General features: G+C 41.6%; 1 long non-coding RNA gene across 1 annotated transcript; it reads left to right on the plus strand.

The window, feature by feature from the left end:
- Window positions 1-10,056: 10,056 nt before the first annotated feature.
- On the plus strand, window positions 10,057-15,185 carry LOC125687815 (uncharacterized). Its single transcript, XR_007374421.1, has 6 exons — window positions 10,057-10,534; window positions 10,748-10,824; window positions 10,996-11,097; window positions 12,926-13,150; window positions 13,369-13,516; window positions 14,953-15,185. It is a non-coding gene; the product is annotated as an uncharacterized LOC125687815 (long non-coding RNA).
- Window positions 15,186-24,348: the final 9,163 nt, after the last annotated feature.

Raw genomic sequence — 24,348 nt, forward strand, 5'->3', positions numbered from 1 at the left:
AGAAATGCGCATGCGCAGTAGGGAGGCACAGTGCCGCATTTGCAGAACGATTCCACACAAAGGCGTGCGCAGTAGTTTGCCAAAAAGACGCATTAAGGGGAAAAACTGGCATTTCTATGAAAACAAGCGATATTTAAGGTTAAAAACAAGGATTGCTATGAAAACAAGCAATATTTTAGGGGAAAAACAGGGATTACTATGAAAATAAGCGATATTTCAGGGGAAAAACAGGGATTTCTATAAATATATACGATATTTGAGCAGAAAAACAGGGATTTCTATGAAAATAAGCGATATTTTAGGGGAAAAACAGGGATTTCTATGAAAATAAGCGATATTTTAGGGGAAAAACAGGGATTTCTATGAAAATAAGCGATATTTTAGGGGAAAAACAGGGATTTCTATGAAAATAAGCGATATTTTAGGGGAAAAACAGGGATTTCTATGAAAATCAGCGATATTTCAGGGGAAAAACAGGGATTTCTATGAATATATGCGATATTTGAGGGGAAAAACAGGGATTTCTATGAAAATAAGCGATATTTTAGGGGAAAAACAGGGATTTCTATGAAAATAAGCGATATTTCAGGGGAAAAACAGGGATTTCTATGAAAATAAGCGATATTTTAGGGGAAAAACAGGGATTTCTATGAAAATAAGCGATATTTTAGGGGAAAAACAGGGATTTCTATGAAAATAAGCGATATTTCAGGGGAAAAAACCGGGATTTCTATGAAAATAAGCGATATTTTAGGGTTAAATACGGGATTTCTATGAAAATAAGCGATATTTAAGGTTAAAAACAGGGATTTTGATGAAAATAAGCGATATTTCAGGGGAAAAACAGGGATTTCTATGAAAATAAGCGATATTTCAGGGGAAAAACAGGGATTTCTATGAAAATAAGCGATATTTAATGTTTACAACAGGGATTTCTATGAAAATAAGCGATATTTAAGGGGAAAAACAGGGATTTCTATGGAAATAAGTGATATTTTAGGGGAAAAACAGGGATTTCCATGAAAATAAGCGATATTTAAGGGGAAAAACAGGGATGTCTATGAAAATAAGCGATATTTTATGGTTAAAAACAGGGATTTCTATGAAAATAAGTGATATTTTAGGGGAAAAACAGGGATTTCTATGAAAATAAGCGATATTTTAGGGGCAAAACAGGGATTTCTATGAAAATAAGCAATATTTTAGGGGAAAAACAGGGATTTCTATGAAAACCAGCGATATTTTTGGGTTAAAAACAGGGATTTCTATGAAAATAAGCGATATTTTAGGGGAAAAACAGGGATTTCTATGAAAATAAGCGATATTTAAGGGGAAAAACAGGGATTTCTATGAAAATAAGCGATATTTTAGGGGAAAAACAGGGATTTCTATGAAAATAAGCGATATTTTAGGGTTAAAAACAGGGATTTCTATGAAAATAAGCGATATTTAAGGGGAAAAACAGGGATTTCTATGAAAATAAGCGATATTTTATGGGAAAAACAGGGATTTCTATGAAAATAAGCGATATTTTAGGGGAAAAACCGGGATTTCTATGAAAATAAGTGATATTTTAGGGTTAAAAACAGGGATTTCTATGAAAATAAGCGATATTTTTGGGGTAAAACAGGGATTTCTATGAAAATAAGCGATATTTAAGGGGAAAAACAGGGATTTCTATGAAAATAAGCAATATTTTAGGGGAAAAACAGGGATTTCTATGAAAATAAGCGATATTTTTGGGTTAAAAACAGGGATTTCTATGAAAATAAGCGAGATTTTAGGGGAAAAACAGGGATTTCTATGAAAATAAGCGATATTTTAGGGGAAAAACAGGGATTTCTATGAAAATCAGCGATATTTAAGGGGAAAAACAGGGATTTCTATGAAAATAAGCGATATTTAAGGGGAAAAACAGGGATTTCTATGAAAATTAGCGATATTTAATTGGAAAAACAGGGATTTCTATGAAAATAAGCGATATTTAATTGGAAAAACAGGCATTTCTATGAAAATAAGCGATATTTTAGGGTTAAATACAGGGATTTCTATGAAAATAAGCGATATTTTATGGTTAAAAACAGGGATTTCTATGAAAATCAGCGATATTTTTGGGTTAAAAACAGGGATTTCTATGAAAATAAGCGATATTTAAGGGGAAAAACAGGGATTTCTATGAAAATAAGCGATATTTTAGGGGAAAAACAGGGATTTCTATGAAAATAAGCGATATTTTAGGGGAAAAACAGGGATTTCGATGAAAATAAGCGATATTTTTGGGTTAAAAACAGGGATTTCTATGAAAATAAGCGATATTTGAGGGGAAAAACAGGGATTTCTATGAAAATAAGCGATATTTTAGGGGAAAAACAGGGATTTCTATGAATATATGCAATATTTCATGGGAAAAACAGGGATTTCTATGAAAATAAGCGATATTTTTGGGTTAAAAACAGGGATTTCTATGAAAATAAGCGATATTTTAGGGGAAAAACAGGGATTTCTATGAAAATAAGCGATATTTTAGGGGAAAAACAGGGATTTCTATGAAAATAAGCGATATTTTAGGGGAAAAACAGGGATTTCTATGAAAATAAGCGATATTTTAGGGTTAAAAACAGGGATTTCTATGAAAATAAGCGATATTTAAGGGGAAAAACAGGGATTTCCATGAAAATAAGCGATATTTTTGCGTTAAAAACAGGGATTTCTATGAAAATAAGCGATATTTTAGGGGAAAAACAGGGATTTCTATGAAAATAAGCGATATTTTAGGGGAAAAACAGGGATTTCTATGAAAATAAGCGATATTTTAGGGGAAAAACAGGGATTTCTATGAAAATAAGCGATATTTTAGGGGAAAAACAGGGATTTCTATGAAAATCAGCGATATTTCAGGGGAAAAACAGGGATTTCTATGAATATATGCGATATTTGAGGGGAAAAACAGGGATTTCTATGAAAATAAGCGATATTTTAGGGGAAAAACAGGGATTTCTATGAAAATAAGCGATATTTCAGGGGAAAAACAGGGATTTCTATGAAAATAAGCGATATTTTAGGGGAAAAACAGGGATTTCTATGAAAATAAGCGATATTTTAGGGGAAAAACAGGGATTTCTATGAAAATAAGCGATATTTCAGGGGAAAAACCGGGATTTCTATGAAAATAAGCGATATTTTAGGGTTAAATACGGGATTTCTATGAAAATAAGCGATATTTAAGGTTAAAAACAGGGATTTCTATGAAAATAAGCGATATTTCAGGGGAAAAACAGGGATTTCTATGAAAATAAGCGATATTTCAGGGGAAAAACAGGGATTTCTATGAAAATAAGCGATATTTAATGTTTACAACAGGGATTTCTATGAAAATAAGCGATATTTAAGGGGAAAAACAGGGATTTCTATGGAAATAAGTGATATTTTAGGGGAAAAACAGGGATTTCCATGAAAATAAGCGATATTTAAGGGGAAAAACAGGGATGTCTATGAAAATAAGCGATATTTTATGGTTAAAAACAGGGATTTCTATGAAAATAAGTGATATTTTAGGGGAAAAACAGGGATTTCTATGAAAATAAGCGATATTTTAGGGGCAAAACAGGGATTTCTATGAAAATAAGCAATATTTTAGGGGAAAAACAGGGATTTCTATGAAAACCAGCGATATTTTTGGGTTAAAAACAGGGATTTCTATGAAAATAAGCGATATTTTAGGGGAAAAACAGGGATTTCTATGAAAATAAGCGATATTTAAGGGGAAAAACAGGGATTTCTATGAAAATAAGCGATATTTTAGGGGAAAAACAGGGATTTCTATGAAAATAAGCGATATTTTAGGGTTAAAAACAGGGATTTCTATGAAAATAAGCGATATTTAAGGGGAAAAACAGGGATTTCTATGAAAATAAGCGATATTTTATGGGAAAAACAGGGATTTCTATGAAAATAAGCGATATTTTAGGGGAAAAACCGGGATTTCTATGAAAATAAGTGATATTTTAGGGTTAAAAACAGGGATTTCTATGAAAATAAGCGATATTTTTGGGGTAAAACAGGGATTTCTATGAAAATAAGCGATATTTAAGGGGAAAAACAGGGATTTCTATGAAAATAAGCAATATTTTAGGGGAAAAACAGGGATTTCTATGAAAATAAGCGATATTTTTGGGTTAAAAACAGGGATTTCTATGAAAATAAGCGAGATTTTAGGGGAAAAACAGGGATTTCTATGAAAATAAGCGATATTTTAGGGGAAAAACAGGGATTTCTATGAAAATCAGCGATATTTAAGGGGAAAAACAGGGATTTCTATGAAAATAAGCGATATTTAAGGGGAAAAACAGGGATTTCTATGAAAATTAGCGATATTTAATTGGAAAAACAGGGATTTCTATGAAAATAAGCGATATTTAATTGGAAAAACAGGCATTTCTATGAAAATAAGCGATATTTTAGGGTTAAATACAGGGATTTCTATGAAAATAAGCGATATTTTATGGTTAAAAACAGGGATTTCTATGAAAATCAGCGATATTTTTGGGTTAAAAACAGGGATTTCTATGAAAATAAGCGATATTTAAGGGGAAAAACAGGGATTTCTATGAAAATAAGCGATATTTTAGGGGAAAAACAGGGATTTCTATGAAAATAAGCGATATTTTAGGGGAAAAACAGGGATTTCGATGAAAATAAGCGATATTTTTGGGTTAAAAACAGGGATTTCTATGAAAATAAGCGATATTTGAGGGGAAAAACAGGGATTTCTATGAAAATAAGCGATATTTTAGGGGAAAAACAGGGATTTCTATGAATATATGCAATATTTCATGGGAAAAACAGGGATTTCTATGAAAATAAGCGATATTTTTGGGTTAAAAACAGGGATTTCTATGAAAATAAGCGATATTTTAGGGGAAAAACAGGGATTTCTATGAAAATAAGCGATATTTTAGGGGAAAAACAGGGATTTCTATGAAAATAAGCGATATTTTAGGGGAAAAACAGGGATTTCTATGAAAATAAGCGATATTTTAGGGTTAAAAACAGGGATTTCTATGAAAATAAGCGATATTTAAGGGGAAAAACAGGGATTTCCATGAAAATAAGCGATATTTTTGCGTTAAAAACAGGGATTTCTATGAAAATAAGCGATATTTAATGTTAAAAACAGGGATTTCCATGAAAATAAGCGATTTTTTAGGGGAAAAACAGGGATTTCTATGAAAATAAGTGATATTTTAGGGGAAAAACAGGGATTTCGATGAAAATAAGCGATATTTAAGGGGAAAAACAGGGATTTCTATGAAAATAAGCGATATTTCAGGGGAAAAACAGGGATTTCTATGAAAATAAGCGATATTTAAGGGGAAAAACAGGGATTTCTATGAAAATAAGCGATATTTTAGGGGAAAAACAGGGATTTCTATGAAAATAAGCGATATTTTAGGGGAAAAACAGGGATTTCTATGAAAACCAGCGATATTTAAGGGGAAAAACAGGGATTTCTATGAAAACCAGCGATATTTTTGGGGAAAAACAGGGATTTCTATGAAAATAAGCGATATTTTAGGGGCAAAACAGGGATTTCTATGAAAATCAGCGATATTTTAGGGGAAAAACAGGGATTTCTATGAAAATAAGCGATATTTTAGGGGCAAAACAGGGATTTCTATGAAAATAAGCAATATTTTAGGGGAAAAACAGGGATTTCTATGAAAATCAGCGATATTTTTGGGTTAAAAACAGGGATTTCTATGGAAATAAGCGATATTTTAGGGGAAAAACAGGGATTTCTATGAAAATAAGCGATATTTAAGGGGAAAAACAGGGATTTCGATGAAAATAAGCGATATTTTATGGTTAAAAACAGGGATTTCTATGAAAATAAGCGATATTTTAGGGTTAAAAACAGGGATTTCTATGAAAATAAGCGATATTTAAGGGGAAAAACAGGGATTTCTATGAAAATCAGCGATATTTTAGGGGAAAAACAGGGATTTCTATGAAAATAAGCGATATTTTAGGGGAAAAACCGGGATTTCTATGAAAATAAGTGATCTTTTAGGGTTAAAAACAGGGATTTCTATGAAAATAAGCGATATTTTTGGGGTAAAAACAGGGATTTCTATGAAAATAAGCGATATTTTAGGGGAAAAACAGGGATTTCTATGAAAATAAGCGATATTTTAGGGGAAAAACAGGCATTTCTATGAAAATAAGCGATATTTTAGGGTTAAAAACAGGGATTTCTATGAAAATAAGCGATATTTAAGGGGAAAAACAGGGATTTCTATGAAAATAAGCGATATTTTAGGGGAAAAACAGGGATTTCTATGAAAATCAGCGATATTTAAGGGGAAAAACAGGGATTTCTATGAAAATAAGCGATATTTTAGGGGAAAAACAGGGATTTCTATGAAAATAAGCGATATTTTAGGGGAAAAACAGGGATTTCTATGAAAATAAGCGATATTTAAGGGGAAAAACAGGGATTTCTATGAAAATAAGTGATATTTTATGGGAAAAACAGGGATTTCTATGAAAATAAGCGATATTTTAGGGGAAAAACCGGGATTTCTATGAAAATAAGTGATATTTTAGGGTTAAAAACAGGGATTTCTATGAAAATAAGCGATATTTTTGGGGTAAAACAGGGATTTCTATGAAAATAAGCGATATTTAAGGGGAAAAACAGGGATTTCTATGAAAATAAGCAATATTTTAGGGGAAAAACAGGGATTTCTATGAAAATAAGCGATATTTTTGGGTTAAAAACAGGGATTTCTATGAAAATAAGCGAGATTTTAGGGGAAAAACAGGGATTTCTATGAAAATAAGCGATATTTTAGGGGAAAAACAGGGATTTCTATGAAAATCAGCGATATTTTAGGGGAAAAACAGGGATTTCTATGAAAATAAGCGATATTTTAGGGGCAAAACAGGGATTTCTATGAAAATAAGCAATATTTTAGGGGAAAAACAGGGATTTCTATGGAAATAAGCGATATTTTAGGGGAAAAACTGAGATTTCCATGAAAATAAGCGATATTTAAGGGGAAAAACAGGGATTTCGATGAAAATCAGCGATATTTTAGGGGAAAAACAGGGATTTCTATGAAAATAAGCGATATTTTTGGGGTAAAAACAGGGATTTCTATGAAAATAAGCGATATTTTTGGGTTAAAAACAGGGATTTCTATGAAAATAAGCGATATTTTAGGGGAAAAACAGGGATTTCTATGAAAATAAGCGATATTTTAGGGGAAAAACAGGGATTTCTATGAAAATAAGCGATATTTTAGGGTTAAAAACAGGGATTTCTATGAAAATAAGCGATATTTAAGGGGAAAAACAGGGATTTCCATGAAAATAAGCGATATTTTTGGGTTAAAAACAGGGATTTCTATGAAAATAAGCGATATTTAATGTTAAAAACAGGGATTGCTATGAAAACAAGCAATATTTTAGGGGAAAAACAGGGATTTCTATGAAAATAAGTGATATTTTAGGGGAAAAACAGGGATTTCTATGAAAATAAGCGATATTTTAGGGGAAAAACAGGGAATTCTATGAAAACCAGCGATATTTTTGGGGAAAAACAGGGATTTCTATGAAAATAAGCGATATTTCAGGGGAAAAACAGGGATTTCTATGAAAATGAGTGATATTTTAGGGGAAAAACAGGGATTTCTATGAAAATAAGCGATATTTTAGGGGCAAAACAGGGATTTCTATGAAAATAAGTGATATTTTAGGGGAAAATAGGGATTTCTATGAAAACCAGCGATATTTTAGGGGAAAAACAGGGATTTCTATGAAAATAAGCGATATTTTAGGGGCAAAACAGGGATTTCTATGAAAATAAGCAATATTTTAGGGGAAAAACAGGGATTTCTATGAAAATAAGCGATATTTTTGGGGTAAAAACAGGGATTTCTATGAAAATAAGCGATATTTTAGGGGAAAAACAGGGATTTCTATGAAAATAAGCAATATTTAAGGGGAAAAACAGGGATTTCTATGAAAATAAGCGATATTTTAGGGGAAAAACAGGGATTTCTATGAAAATAAGCGATATTTTAGGTTAAAAACAGGGATTTCTATGAAAATAAGCGATATTTAAGGGGAAAAACAGGGATTTCTATGAAAATCAGCGATATTTTAGGGGAAAAACAGGGATTTCTATGAAAATCAGCGATATTTTAGGGGAAAAACAGGGATTTCTATGAAAATAAGCGATATTTTAGGGGAAAAACCGGGATTTCTATGAAAATAAGTGATATTTTAGGGTTAAAAACAGGGATTTCTATGAAAATAAGCGATATTTTTGGGGTAAAAACAGGGATTTCTATGAAAATAAGCGATATTTAAGGGGAAAAACAGGGATTTCTATGAAAATAAGCGATATTTTAGGGGAAAAACAGGGATTTCTATGAAAATAAGCGATATTTAAGGGGAGAAACAGGGATTTCTATGAAAATAAGCGATATTTGAGGGGAAAAACAGGGATTTCTATGAAAATATCGATATTTTAGGGGAAAAACAGGGATTTCTATGAAAATCAGCGATATTTTAGGTTAAAAACAGGGATTTCTATGAAAATAAGCGATATTTTAGGGGAAAAACAGGGATTTCTATGAAAATAAGCGATATTTGAGGGGAAAAACAGGGATTTCTATGAAAATAAGCGATATTTGAGGGGAAAAACAGGGATTTCTATGAAAATAAGCAATGTTTCAGGGAAAAAAGGGATTTCTATGAAAATAAGTGATATTTTAGGTTCAAAACACTATTTGAGCATCACCTCAACATCTTCTCTGTCATCACGTCCATCCCAGTGACGCTCTCTGATGTCAACCGCAGGTTGTTTTCCAACGTCTGTCCGGTGTCACCTGTACAATTTCATCCCCCTCATCCCTGTGTTACTTCATCAACATTAATCCAGCATCACTTTTTGCTTTCTGCCCCAATGATACCCCAACATCACCCACCAACATCACTGACACATCATAGAGTATTGAGTCCCAGCATCTCCCCAGTAAGATTCCTCCCCCCAACAACATCACTCCTTTATCTCATCCCTCAACATCAGCCTACAGCATGACTGCACACATAGACCCAGCATCACTGTCATGTCTCAGCAGTGCACCCCCACCAGTGTCACCCGAACATCACTCCCTGATGCTATCCTTGAGTAAAACCCCAACATCATCCTAGTCTCATTACATTGTAACCTCCCAGCTTCACTCTAACAACATCACCCCACAAAAACCCCCCCATATCAGCCTTACCATTAATTATCTACTGTAATGCTGCAGCATGATGGAAAATGCAACAACAACAGCAGAGAAGCAAAGTCCCAGGCTGTAGTAAGTGAGGATGTGCTCAAACAGCAGCTGTAAACACAGAAACCAACCAAAAACCGGCTCACCTTTGGGAGACCTCCTGCAAGCACAGACCTCTAACCAAAGCCCCTCACTTCTGATGCCAATGCTTAAATGAGACCCGGGAGGGGGTGGAGCCTGGCTCCACCCCCTTCCATCACTCAGGTGTGTTTCATGCACCTGAGCTTCTATGGTTTGTCCCTTCTCAATCACTGTTTCAAGGCACGACTGAGGGTTTCCACTACAACCCCCAACAGTATCACTACAACATCACTCCCTGATGTCCCCCCCATGATGCTCCAACATCGCCCCCCAGCATCACCCCCCAGCATCACCCCCCCACATCATCCCAGGGTCAGCCCAGGGTCACCCCAGTGTCACCCCAACTATGTCACTGCAATGTCACTCCCTGATGTCACCCTGCAGTAATAACCCAACACCATCCCCCAGCGTCACCCCCCAATATCACCCGAGTGTCATCCCTATGTCAGCTGCCATGTTCAGGTGCCAGGTTCACCCACTGAGGATGTCAAATCCTGAATTGTTTTCACGATGGTCTTCAATTGCAAAGAAAGTCGGCGACACGTTTTTCACTGCAGAGCCACAAGCTGTCCCCACCAGTTTGGCAAACAGCGCTGACTCCGATCACAGCCGTGATCTCAACTCTGCCGTCCAGGCTGCACACACAGCTTTTCAGCATCTTCTGCATCAGTACCGAAATTTGTGTGCTGTATCAGTACTGCAATAATTTGTGTGCTGTATCAGTACTGAAATTTGTGCTCCCCTCTCTATTAGAAATTTTACCAAATGCCTTTGAGGACAGACTTGAATCAAAATATGCACGCCATTGTTGCTCATCCTTTGATCAAACTCCCCTTGCCGGACAGGCAGATCCAATCACCTGGTTGTAATTAGTCTTTTTTTTTGTTGTTTACGGTCTGAAGCAGTGATTGAGCACCTGGTGAGGGGTGTGGCCAGCCCTGACAGCACAGGTGGAAGCGATTTACCTGTGGGACCGGATAGGGCTGAGCTTGGCTCCACCCCCTCCCTGCCCATATTTAAGGACTGGGAACAGTAAGGGCAGCATTCTGCTTGGGAACTGCCTCCTTGGAGCATTGGGAGCGAGTTCTGCCCTTTGGAATGGGGTGAGTGACTGCTGCTTTATTGTAGGGCTCTGGTCTTTCCCTTTTTTGGGGATCCTGACCATTTTTAAGGGCTGGAAGCTGTAAGGGCAGCATCTCTGCATGGAGGCTGCTTCCTTTGGGGTGTGGGCTGAGTGTTTTTGGAATGGGGTCATTGATTTCTTCTTTACTGCTGGATTGTAATTTCACTTTCTGGGGGCTCTGACCACATTTAAGGTCTGTCAGCAGAAGGAGCAGCGACTGCACCTGGAGATTTGCTTCCTTTAGAGTGTGGGGTGAACCCTTGAAACTGGGTGAGTGATTCTTTATTCCAGGGTTGCAATGTCTTGTTGTTGGGGGGATCCTGACCCCACTTAAGGGCTGGCAGCCTTTAAGGTGGTATCTGTTTTTAGAGACCGTCTCCTTGGGAGTGTGGGGTGAGCTCTGGTCCTTGAGAAAGGATGAATGATTTCTTCTTGTTTTAGGACTGTGACCTTTCCTGTTTTTGGGGCATCCTGACCACATTGAAGTGCTGGCAGATGTAAGGGCAATGTTGATCTCTGGTGGCTGTCTCCTGTGGAGCATGGGTGAGTTTTGGCCTTTGAGAAGGGTGTAAGTGGTTTCTTTGTTTTTTCTTTATTTCAGGCCTGCAATCTCCCTTTTTTATTTTTTTTATTTTTTTTATTTTTTTTTTTTTTTGTAGTATTCTGACAACATTTAAGGGATGAAAGCCATAAGGGCAGCATCTCTACCTGGAGACTGCTTCCTTGGCAGTGTGGGCTGAGTGTTCATCTTTGGAATGGGGTAACTTATTCTTCCTTTATTTCAGGGCTGTTATGCACTGCTTCCAACCATGCAGAGTTGTTTAAGGGCGTTCTGTGCACCCTTAGGTGTAATAAATCTTTGTCTTTATAGAAAGCCAAGGATTGTCCTCTTCTGGACTGCTGTACTCAGTATCACCCCAGCGTGATGAAGTGAAGCCCCTGCTCTGCTGAATACTGGGACTGGCCCAGAGAGGCTCTGATGGATGTGGATTATCCTAGCCAGAGTACTTGGTACCATTGGTGGTGATCTTGTCCAACTGCCACACAACGAACAGGAACATCCACAGCCAGATCAGGCTGCCCAGAGGTTGACCCAGCCTCACCTTGGAAGGGACAGGGCATCCATCACATGTCTGGGTAACCTGTTCCACTGTGTCACCACCCTCACTGTACAAGATTTTCTTTATATCTAGGCTAAATCTTTCCTTGTTCTTCCCTTCAGGTGTTGAAAGGCTGTTACCAGATCACCTTGGAGCCTTCACTTCTGCAGGCTGAACAGCTCCAGCTCTCTCTCTTTATAGGAAAGGCGTTCCATCCCTCAGTTCATATTTGTGGCCGTTCTCTGGATGTTCTTCAACAGCTCCACGTCTGTCCTGTGCTGCGGACATCCACATCCAGATGCAGCACCTCCAGGTGAGGCCTCACAGCGTAGAGCAGAGGGGCAGGACCAGCTCCCTTCGCCTGCTGACCACACATCTTTGGATGGAGCCCAGCGTACGGTTGGCTTTCTGGGCCAGGAAGGTACATCGCTGAGTGCCACTACTCAGCCTGTTGAGGTCCCTCTGGATGGCGTTGTTCCTCTGCTGTGTCACTGCACCCCACAGCTCGGTGTCATTAGGGTGCACTCAGCCCCACTGTCAATGTCACTGATGAAGGGGCAATCCCAGGTGTTTGTACAAACTCAGCTAAGAACACCTTGAGAGCAGCCCCACAGAGAAGGACTTTGTGGATCCTGGTGGATGAGCTGGGATCCATGAGTGGACATCAGCCAGCAGAGCGCGCCTGCTGCCTGGAAGGCCAGCTGTGTTCTGGGCTGCGTTAAAAGAGGAGCGGCCAGCAGGGACAGGGAGGTGATCGTCCCCATCTGCTCGGCTCTTGTGAGGCTTCATCTGCAGTGCTGCGTCCAGGCCTGGGGCCCCCAGCACAGGAAGGACGTGGAGCTCATGGAGCGGGTCCAGAGGAGGCACTGAGATGAGCAGACGGTTGGAGCAGCTCTCCTACAAGGAAAGGTTGAGGGAAGTGGGGTTGTTCAGCCTGGAGAAGAGAAGGCTTGGGGGGACCTCATTGCAGCCTCGCAGTACTTGAAGGAGGAACAGCAGGAAGGGGAACGGCTGTTTACGAGGGTGGATTGTGATAGGACAAGGGGAAATGGTTTTAAAATGAAACAGGGGAGGTTTAGGTTGGTTATTAGGAGGAAGCTTTTCACACAGAGGGTGGTGATGCACTGGAACGTGCTTCAGAGTCACTTCCAGGAGGATCTGCTCCTCGATTCTTTGCAGCACAGAGGTGAGACTGACACGTTGGTGGTTCCCATGGTCACACTTTATATCTGCAGTAACAGCTGTGCTGTTGCCTTTTTTCTGCTCACCAGGGACTTTACCTGACTGCCTTGACTTCTCAAATATCACTGAGAGTGGCTCGGTGACTGCAGCGGTGAATTCCCTCAGGGCTCTGGGACTCGTCTCATCAGGACCCAAAGACTCCTGGATGTCAAGTTCTCAGGTGGTCCAGATCCTGATCTCCCATCACAGTGTGGGATAGGGAGGGGTCTGTGGGACCGGCATTGCTTCCTCGATCCCCACCTACCAAACCGAAGGTGAGAGCAGTGTATAATGAGCAGTTATCAGAGAGGATGGAAGATGAATGTTGTTGGGTACCTGAGCCTTCTCCTTGTCTGTTGTTCCCAGCTGCAGTGCTGCTGGTAAGCAGCATCACGCACAGAGTGCAGCCACATTGATCAGGGAAAGGAGTGCAGGTTTGTGAAAGAGGCACATCTGCAGGGCAGTGCCTTCATTACTGTTTTGTGTCCCACAGGTGGCTGCGGAGTTGCAGCGCTCCCAAGTGCTGTAACGACTGCATGGAGATGCGTGGCTCTTCATGGGAACAGCAAGGAACCGGAATCTGCATTTCCTGGAACGCCCCAGAACCTCGCTTTGCTGGCTGGTAATTGTCTGCCCAGCAGGTAAGGGCAATGCTCACCCATCAGTGTTTATCCACTCCATAGCACGGCACAACACGGTGCTCCCAGAGCTCTTCATTGCACTTTATGGTGCCCTGGATGCTGCCTGTCCTTTTCTTTCTGTGTTCTCTTTGTCTCTGGCCTTTCACTGCAGTGTTTTCCTTCCCTTTGCCCTTGCTGTTCCCTACTGCGTTGTCTTGCCCTCCTGTTTTTGTGTTCCATGCCACATTCATTTGGCCATTGCCCTTGGCTTTCTTTGCCGGATTCACTTCAGCGTTCAGTTTTGGCGTTCTGTACTGCGTTCTCTCGCCCTCCTGTTTTGGTATTTCCTTCCATATTCTCTTAGCCGTTGCCATTGGCTGGGCATTCTCTTGCCCTCCTGTTTTTGTGTTCCATGCTGGGTTCTCTTGGCCATTGCCCTTGGCTTTCTTTGCCGCATTCACTTCAGCATTCGGTTTTGGCGTTCCCTGCTGCGTTCTCCTGCCCTCCTGTTTTGGCGTTCCTTCCACGTTCTCTTGGCCCTTGCCCTCCTGTTTTTGTGTTCTATGCCACATCTCTTGGCCATTGCCCTTGGCTTTCTGTTGCCACATCCTCTTCAGCATTCAGTTTTGGCGTTCCCAGCAGCATTTTCTTTGGCCTCCTGTTTTGGCATTCCCTGCAGTGTTCTCTTTGACCTCCCAACTTGCTGTTCCAGCCACATTCTGCATTGGCCTTCTTTGCCGCGTTCTTTTTGGCCTCCTATTTTGGCTTTTCCTGCCATGTTTTCTTAGCCCTTGCCTGGGCATTCCATGTTGTGTTCCCTTGTCCTTTTGTTTTGGCATTTTGTGCTGCATTCTCTTGGCCTTTGCCCTTGGCCTTTCCTGCTGTGTTCTCTTTGGCTGTATTCTGACCTTTCCTGTTGCATTCTCCTTGCCCTCACCTTGGCTTTCCATTGGTGCTCTCTTTGCTTTTGCCCTTGCCTTAGCTTGGCTGTTTTCTTCGCATTTACCTTGGTTTTCCATGGGAGTTCTCCTTCCCTTTGCCTGCCCTGGGAGTTCTGCTTGCCTTTGGCACTCTGGGATTAGCTGGGAGGCAACATTAAAGTTAACCTTGACCTGAACCCGTAGCTGCATGGGAGTCCTAACGATAATTGTGTTAACCTGCAGTGTATCTGTAAACCAAACCCTTAACGCAGTGTTGAAAATGTCTCTTAACCTGAATGCTGCCTTAGAAATAATGCCTCATGTTTTTTGTCAAATAACCTTAATTGTGATTGTAGTGCAGAATACTGATGTTAGACCAACTGTAACTTCAACCCTATGAATAACATTAATTATATCCCTAATGTTATTTATAATTATAATTAATTACAACCCTTGTGTCATCATTACAGCAATGTGCTCAGGGTGCAGCCCCACACATGCGGGGCAGCGCCTTCATTACTGCGTTGTGTCCCACAGGTGGCAGCAGAGCTGCGTTGCTCCTGAGCACTTTAAGGACAGCACGGAGATGCGCGGCTCTTCATGGCAGTAGCAGAAACTGGAATCTGCATTTCCCGGAATGCCCTGGAACCTCGCTTTGCTGGCCGGTAATTGTCTGCCCAGCAGGTAAGGGCAATGCTCACCCACCAATGTTTACTCATTACTTACTGAGGCACAAGGTAGGGTTCCCAGAGCTCATTTCTGCACTTCATGGTGCCCTGAATGCTGCCTGTCCTTTTCTTTCTGTGTTCTCCTCACCTCCAGCCTTTCCCTGCTGTGTTCTCCTTGCCCTCGCTGTTCCCTACTGCGTTCTCTTGCCCTCCTGTTTTGGCGTTCCCTGTGGCATTCTCTTGGCCATTTGCCCTTGGCCACCTTTGCTGTGTTCTCTTTGGCCTTCGGTTCTGGCCATCTGTGCCACATTCCCTTGGCCTTTGTCCTTGGCCTTCTTTGCCACGTTCCCTTTGCCTTCTGTTCTGGCGTTCCCTACAACATTCTCTTTGGCCTTCAGTTTTGGCGCTCCTGGCTGCGTTCTCTTTGGCCATTGCCCTCAGCCTTCATTGCCACATTCCCTTTGGCCTCTTGTTTTGGCATCCCTTACGGCGTTCTCTTTGGCCTTTGGTTTTGGCGTTCCCTTCCATGTTCTCTTTGGCCATTGCCCTTGGCCTTCTGCGTTGGCCTTCCATGCAGCGTTCTCATGGACCTTGCCCTCCATTTTGGCCTTCCCTGATTTGTTTTCTTTTGTCTCTGTTTTGGCGTTCTCTGCAGCCTTCTCCTCAGGCCTGGCCTGTGACGAGGCTTTCTCTTCAGTGCCTTCCCTGCCTTTGCCTTCCCTTTGCCTTTGGCGTTGCCTTCCCTTGGGTGTTGTCCATGCCTTTGCCCTCTGTTTTGGCATTCCCTCTACTGTTCTCCTTGCCTTTTGCTCTTACCTTTGCCTTGGCCTTCCCTATCGCTCACTCTGAGCACGATCCTAATAACCCTAACCTCAATACTTTCTCCCCAACCCTAAGCTCTGAACCCCAAATGTAGTGTGAATTGCAGCCATGACTGTATAGATACCTGTGCAAATTAACCCTGCACCTTCCATAGTGCTTTCAATTGGGCACTGAACCCATCTGTAACCTTCTGTGTAATGCTAACAAAAACCCCACAGCTTCCCTGTTAAATCCTCCTAACCTTACTCTGAAGCCATTTCTTGGAGTTGTGTTTGGCTTCCATGTTTTGTGGGTGGGCTGACTGAGCATCGTTTGTGTCTTGATGTTCCTCCTTCTAAAGCGTGTCTCTGTATTACAGGTGAAGATGCCTTCGATGCTTCTAGTTGATGGCTTCCCCCCTGCAATGCCATCATCTTTCCAGTCCTCCCACACTCACCGCCAGCTCGGTTCAGTCCAGCTTTTACCTGAATCCCTGCTCAGTTCCCTTTCCTGAGTGCTGTAAGGACAGCACGGAGATGCACAGCTCTTCATGGCAGCAGCAAGGAACCGGAATCTGCATTTCCTGGAACGCCCCGGAACCCCCCTTTTGCTGCCTGGTAATTGTCTGCCCAGCAGGTAAGGGCAATGCTCACCCACCAGTGTTTACTCATTACTTACTGAGGCACAAGGTAGGGTTCCCAGAGCTCATTTCTGCACTTCATGGTGTCCTGAATGCTGCCTGTCCTTTTCTTTCCGTGTTCTCCTCACCTCCAGCCTTTCCCTGCTGTGTTCTCCTTGCCCTCGCTGTTCCCTACTGCGTTCTCTTGCCCTCCTGTTTTGGCGTTCCCTGTGGCATTCTCTTGGCCATTTGCCCTTGGCCACCTTCGCTGCGTTCTCTTTGGCCTTCGGTTCTGGCCATCTGTGCCACATTCCCTTGGCCTTTGTCCTTGGCCTTCTTTGCCACGTTCCCTTTGCCTTCTGTTCTGGCATTCCCTACAACATTCTTTCTGGCCTTCAGTTTTGGCGTTCCTGGCTGCGTTCTCTTTGGCCATTGCCCTCGGCCATCTTTGCCACATTCCCTTTGGCCTCCTGTTCTGGCGTTCCCTGCGGCGTTCTCTTTGGCCTTTGATTTTGGTGTCCCCTTCCACGTTCTCTTTCGCCATTGCTCCCGGCCTTCTTTGCCACTTTCCCTTTGGCCTCTTGTTTTGGCATCTCCTACAGCATTCTCTTTGCCTTTGGTTTTGGCCTTATGTGCCGCATTCTCTTTGGCCATTGCCCTTGACCTTCTGCATCGGCCTTCCCTGCAGCGTTCTCACGGACCTCGCTCTCCATTTTGGCCTTCTGCGTTGATCTCTTTGGTCTCTGTTCTGGTGTTCTCTGCAGCCTTCTCCTTGGGCCTGACCTCTGATGCGACTTTTGGCATTCTCCAAGCCTTTCCCCTCCCTTTGCCTTTGCCCTCTGTTTTGGCGTTCCCTCGGCTGTTCTCCTTGCCTTTTGCTCCTGCCTTTGCCTTGGCCTTCCCTAACGGTCACTCTAACCCTAATCCTGATGTACCTAACCCTAACACCTTTCCTATTAAATACTCCTAACCTTACTCTGAAGCCATTTCTTGGAGCGGTGTTTGGCTTCTACATTTTGTGGGGGTGGGCTGACGATGAGCACAGTTTGGGTCTCAGCGTTCGTCCTTCTAAAGCATGTCTCTGTATTACAGGTGAAGATGCCTTCGATGCTTCCAGTCGATGACTTCCCCCCTGCGATGCCATTGGCTTTCCTGGCCTCCCACACTCACCGCCAGCTCAGTTCAGTTGAGCCGTTACCCGAATCCCCACTCCGTTCCCTTTCCACGATCTTCCTGTCACTCTGCCACAAGCCCCCACCAAGGTCATCGCAGGCAACGTGTGGGATGCAGCATTCGGTCTCATTACAGTTCATCCCATCAGCTTCAGCCCAGCGATCCAACCCACCCGCACCCTTCCTGAGGGCCCTTCTGCTCCCAGGCCAATCAACGCTTCCTTCTGATGCCATCTGCATTCCTTCCTGGCCACTTTCAGACTCGTGCCCCTTTGTGGCCATTTTGAGAGTTGCGCTGATTTCAGCGTCTGCATTCAATTGACTTCAACCAAATTGGATTTAGCTTTACATTCAATTAATGTAAACCGAATTGGCTTTAGTTTTACATTCACTTAATGTAAACCAAATTGGCTTTAGCTTTACATTCAATTAAATGTAAACCAAATTGGCTTTAGTTTTACATCCAATTAATGTAAACTAAATTGGCTTTAGCATTGCCTTGCTTACGGGGTTGGGTTAGCTTTGCTTTGTTTGTTCTAGCGCAGGGCTAACCCAACCCCGTAACCAAGGGCCGGCGGAGGCGATTTTGTTCCTTCCCGGCCAGTCTGAGACTCGTGCCCCCTTGTGGCCATTTGAAGAGTTGCGCTGATTTCAGCGTCTGCATTCAATTGATCTTAACCAAATTGGCTTTGGCTTTGCATTCAACTTATTTCAACCAAATTGGCTTTAGTTTTACATTCACTTGACTTCAATCAAATTGGCTTTAGCTTTACATTCAATTATTGTAAACCAAATTGGCTTTAGTTTTACATCCAATTAAATGTAAACCAAATTGGCTTTAGTTTTACATCCAATTAAATGTAAACCAAATTGGCTTTAGTTTTACATTCGATTAATGTAAACCAAATTGGCTTTAAGTTTGCCTTGCTTACGGGGTTGGGTTAGCTTTGCTTTGTTTGTTCTAGCGCAGGGCTAACCCAACCCCGTAACCAAGGGCCGGCGGAGGCGATTTTGTTCCTCCCGGCCAGTCTGAGACTCGTGCCCCCTTGTGGCCATTTGAAGAGTTGCGCTGATTTCAGCGTCTGCATTCAATTAATCTCAACCAAATTGGCTTTGGCCTTGCAGTCATTTTGCATCAACCAAATTGGCTTTGGCTTTGCATTCAACTTATTTCAACCAAATTGGCTTTAGTTTTACATTCACTTGACTTCAATCAAATTGGCTTTAGCTTTACATTCAATTATTGTAAACCAAATTGGCTTTAGCTTTACATTCAATTAAATGTAAACCAAATTGGCTTTAGTTTTACATTCGATTAATGTAAACCAAATTGGCTTTAAGTTTGCCTTGCTTACGGGGTTGGGTTAGCTTTGCTTTGTTTGTTCTAGCGCAGGGCTAACCCAACCCCGTAACCAAGGGCCGGCGGAGGCGATTTTGTTCCTTCCCGGCCAGTCTGAGACTCGTGCCCCCTTGTGGCCATTTGAAGAGTTGCGCTGATTTCAGCGTCTGCATTCAATTAATCTTAACCAAATTGGCTTTGGCTTTGCATTCAACTTATTTCAACCAAATTGGCTTTAGTTTTACATTCACTTGACTTCAATCAAATTGGCTTTAGTTTTACATCCAATTAAATGTAAACCAAATTGGCTTTAAGTTTGCCTTGCTTACGGGGTTGGGTTAGCTTTGCTTTGTTTGTTCTAGCGCAGGGCTAACCCAACCCCGTAACCAAGGGCCGGCGGAGGCGATTTTGTTCCTTCCCGGCCAGTCTGAGACTCGCGCCCCCTTGTGGCCGTTTGATGATCTGTGCTGATTTCAGCGTCTGCATTCAATTAATCTCAACCAAATTGGCTTTAGCCTTGCAGTCATATTGCATCAACCAAATTGGCTTTGGCTTTGCATTCAACTTATTTCAACCAAATTGGCTTTAGTTTTACATTCACTTGACTTCAATCAAATTGGCTTTAGCTTTACATTCAATTATTGTAAACCAAATTGGCTTTAGTTTTACATTCGATTAATGTAAACCAAATTGGCTTTAAGTTTGCCTTGCTTACGGGGTTGGGTTAGCTTTGCTTTGTTTGTTCTAGCGCAGGGCTAACCCAACCCCGTAACCAAGGGCCGGTGGAGGCGATTTTGTTCCTCCCGGCCAGTCTGAGACTTGCGCCCCCTTGTGGCCATTCTGAGAATTGCAATGTCTTTGGATGGGCTGAGATCTGCACTGCTTTTGAGGTGGGTTGCAGTACACAACATTCTCACAAATGCGGTGTCACTAATGGGGTATGGAGGCTTTGTACTCTTTCTCTGGTTGGTCTGACGTCTATGCGAACCATGTGTTACAGCTGTACTGCATATGTGTGTGCTGCGCCTGTAAATTGCGTCGTGCCGTGTACACAATATGTGTTATGTTGCGCCTGTGAACCGTGCTATGCCATGTACAGAATGTGTGGAGGCCCTGCCTATAAACTAAGTCTTGGAATCAGAGACCCCTATTCATTACATGTTCTGCTTCTCAATGTGTAGTTGCTGGTATAGAGTGTATGTATATGATTGTATGAGTCATGCCTTGTGGAAAAAGTGCTGTAATAAACAAATAGTTAAACAATGCACGTATGTTGAGTGTCTTGCTTTGTCACAACAAGGACTTCAAGGACAATGGAAGGTAGGTGAGAAAGGTAGGTGCGGAGGGTGGTAGACTTAGACATGGGGTTAGACTTAGATGGGGGTTAGACTTAGACGGGGGTTAGACTTAGACTTTTAGACATGGGGTTAGACTTAGACTTTTAGACTTGGAATTAGACTTAGACTTGGAATTAGACTTAGACTTGGAATTAGACTTAGACTTGGAATTAGACTTAGACTTGGAATTAGACTTAGACTTAGACGGGGGTTAGACTTAGACTTTTAGACTTGGGGTTAGACTTAGACTTGGAATTAGACTTAGACTTAGACTTAGACGGGGGTTAGACTTAGACTTTTAGACTTGGGGTTAGACTTAGACTTTTAGACTTGGGGTTAGACTTAGACTTTTAGACTTGGGGTTAGACTTGGAATTAGACTTAGACTTGGAATTAGACTTAGACTTAGACGGGGGTTAGACTTGGAATTAGACTTAGACTTGGAATTAGACTTAGACTTGGAATTAGACTTAGACTTAGACTTAGACGGGGGTTAGACTTAGACTTTTAGACTTGGGGTTAGACTTAGACTTTTAGACTTGGGGTTAGACTTGGAATTAGACTTAGACTTAGACTTAGACGGGGGTTAGACTTAGACTTTTAGACTTGGGGTTAGACTTAGACTTTTAGACTTGGGGTTAGACTTAGACTTTTAGACTTGGGGTTAGACTTGGAATTAGACTTAGACTTGGAATTAGACTTAGACTTAGACGGGGGTTAGACTTAGACTTTTAGACTTGGGGTTAGACTTAGACTTTTAGACTTGGGGTTAGACTTAGACTTTTAGACTTGGGGTTAGACTTAGACTTTTAGACTTGGGGTTAGACTTGGAATTAGACTTAGACTTGGAATTAGACTTAGACTTGGAATTAGACTTAGACTTGGAATTAGACTTAGACTTAGACGGGGGTTAGACTTAGACTTTTAGACTTGGGGTTAGACTTAGACTTTTAGACTTGGGGTTAGACTTGGAATTAGACTTAGACTTAGACTTAGACGGGGGTTAGACTTAGACTTTTAGACTTGGGGTTAGACTTGGAATTAGACTTAGACTTGGAATTAGACTTAGACTTGGAATTAGACTTAGACTTAGACGGGGGTTAGACTTAGACTTTTAGACTTGGGGTTAGACTTAGACTTTTAGACTTGGGGTTAGACTTGGAATTAGACTTAGACTTAGACTTAGACGGGGGTTAGACTTAGACTTTTAGACTTGGGGTTAGACTTAGACTTTTAGACTTGGGGTTAGACTTGGAATTAGACTTAGACTTGGAATTAGACTTAGACTTGGAATTAGACTTAGACTTAGACGGGGGTTAGACTTAGACTTTTAGACTTGGGGTTAGACTTGGAATTAGACTTAGACTTAGACTTAGACGGGGGTTAGACTTAGACTTTTAGACTTGGGGTTAGACTTAGACTTTTAGACTTGGGGTTAGACTTAGACTTTTAGACTTGGGGTTAGACTTGGAATTAGACTTAGACTTGGAATTAGACTTAGACTTGGAATTAGACTTAGACTTAGACGGGGGTTAGACTTAGACTTTTAGACTTGGGGTTAGACTTAGACTTTTAGACTTGGGGTTAGACTTGGAATTAGACTTAGACTTAGACTTAGACGGGGGTTAGACTTAGACTTTTAGACTTGGGGTTAGACTTAGACTTTTAGACTTGGGGTTAGACTTAGACTTTTAGACTTGGGGTTAGACTTGGAATTAGACTTAGACTTAGACTTAGACGGGGGTTAGACTTAGACTTTTAGACTTGGGGTTAGACTTAGACTTTTAGACTTGGGGTTAGACTTAGACTTTTAGACTTGGGGTTAGACTTGGAATTAGACTTAGACTTGGAATTAGACTTAGACTTGGAATTAGACTTAGACTTAGACGGGGGTTAGACTTAGACTTTTAGACTTGGGGTTAGACTTAGACTTTTAGACTTGGGGTTAGACTTGGAATTAGACTTAGACTTAGACTTAGACTTAGACGGGGGTTAGACTTAGACTTTTAGACTTGGGGTTAGACTTAGACTTTTAGACTTGGGGTTAGACTTGGAATTAGACTTAGACTTAGACTTAGACGGGGGTTAGACTTAGACTTTTAGACTTGGGGTTAGACTTAGACTTTTAGACTTGGGGTTAGACTTAGACTTTTAGACTTGGGGTTAGACTTGGAATTAGACTTAGACTTGGAATTAGACTTAGACTTGGAATTAGACTTAGACTTAGACGGGGGTTAGACTTAGACTTTTAGACTTGGGGTTAGACTTAGACTTTTAGACTTGGGGTTAGACTTGGAATTAGACTTAGACTTGGAATTAGACTTAGACTTGGAATTAGACTTAGACTTAGACGGGGGTTAGACCTTAGACTTTTAGACTTGGGGTTAGACTTAGACTTTTAGACTTGGGGTTAGACTTAGACTTTTAGACTTGGGGTTAGACTTGGAATTAGACTTAGACTTGGAATTAGACTTAGACTTGGAATTAGACTTAGACTTAGACGGGGGTTAGACTTAGACTTTTAGACTTGGGGTTAGACTTAGACTTTTAGACTTGGGGTTAGACTTGGAATTAGACTTAGACTTAGACTTAGACGGGGGTTAGACTTAGACTTTTAGACTTGGGGTTAGACTTAGACTTTTAGACTTGGGGTTAGACTTGGAATTAGACTTAGACTTAGACTTAGACGGGGGTTAGACTTAGACTTTTAGACTTGGGGTTAGACTTAGACTTTTAGACTTGGGGTTAGACTTAGACTTTTAGACTTGGGGTTAGACTTGGAATTAGACTTAGACTTGGAATTAGACTTAGACTTGGAATTAGACTTAGACTTAGACGGGGGTTAGACTTAGACTTTTAGACTTGGGGTTAGACTTAGACTTTTAGACTTGGGGTTAGACTTGGAATTAGACTTAGACTTAGACTTAGACGGGGGTTAGACTTAGACTTTTAGACTTGGGGTTAGACTTAGACTTTTAGACTTGGGGTTAGACTTGGAATTAGACTTAGACTTAGACTTAGACGGGGGTTAGACTTAGACTTTTAGACTTGGGGTTAGGGTTAGGGTTAGGGTTAGGGTTAGGGTTAGGGTTAGGGTTAGGGTTAGGGTTAGGGTTAGGGTTAGGGTTAGGGTTAGGGTTAGGGTTAGGGTTAGGGTTAGGGTTAGGGTTAGGGTTAGGGTTAGGGTTAGGGTTAGGGTTAGGGTTAGGGTTAGGGTTAGGGTTAGGGTTAGGGTTAGGGTTAGGGTTAGGGTTAGGGTTAGGGTTAGGGTTAGGGTTAGGGTTAGGGTTAGGGTTAGGGTTAGGGTTAGGGTTAGGGTTAGGGTTAGGGTTAGGGTTAGGGTTAGGGTTAGGGTTAGGGTTAGGGTTAGGGTTAGGGTTAGGGTTAGGGTTAGGGTTAGGGTTAGGGTTAGGGTTAGGGTTAGGGTTAGGGTTAGGGTTAGGGTTAGGGTTAGGGTTAGGGTTAGGGTTAGGGTTAGGGTTAGGGTTAGGGTTAGGGTTAGGGTTAGGGTTAGGGTTAGGGTTAGGGTTAGGGTTAGGGTTAGGGTTAGGGTTAGGGTTAGGGTTAGGGTTAGGGTTAGGGTTAGGGTTAGGGTTAGGGTTAGGGTTAGGGTTAGGGTTAGGGTTAGGGTTAGGGTTAGGGTTAGGGTTAGGGTTAGGGTTAGGGTTAGGGTTAGGGTTAGGGTTAGGGTTAGGGTTAGGGTTAGGGTTAGGGTTAGGGTTAGGGTTAGGGTTAGGGTTAGGGTTAGGGTTAGGGTTAGGGTTAGGGTTAGGGTTAGGGTTAGGGTTAGGGTTAGGGTTAGGGTTAGGGTTAGGGTTAGGGTTAGGGTTAGGGTTAGGGTTAGGGTTAGGGTTAGGGTTAGGGTTAGGGTTAGGGTTAGGGTTAGGGTTAGGGTTAGGGTTAGGGTTAGGGTTAGGGTTAGGGTTAGGGTTAGGGTTAGGGTTAGGGTTAGGGTTAGGGTTAGGCGTTAGGGTTAGGGTTAGGGTTAGGGTTAGGGT

This window comes from Lagopus muta, unplaced genomic scaffold, assembly GCF_023343835.1.
Source record: "Lagopus muta isolate bLagMut1 unplaced genomic scaffold, bLagMut1 primary scaffold_77, whole genome shotgun sequence".
NCBI classification, from domain to species: Eukaryota; Metazoa; Chordata; class Aves; order Galliformes; family Phasianidae; genus Lagopus; species Lagopus muta.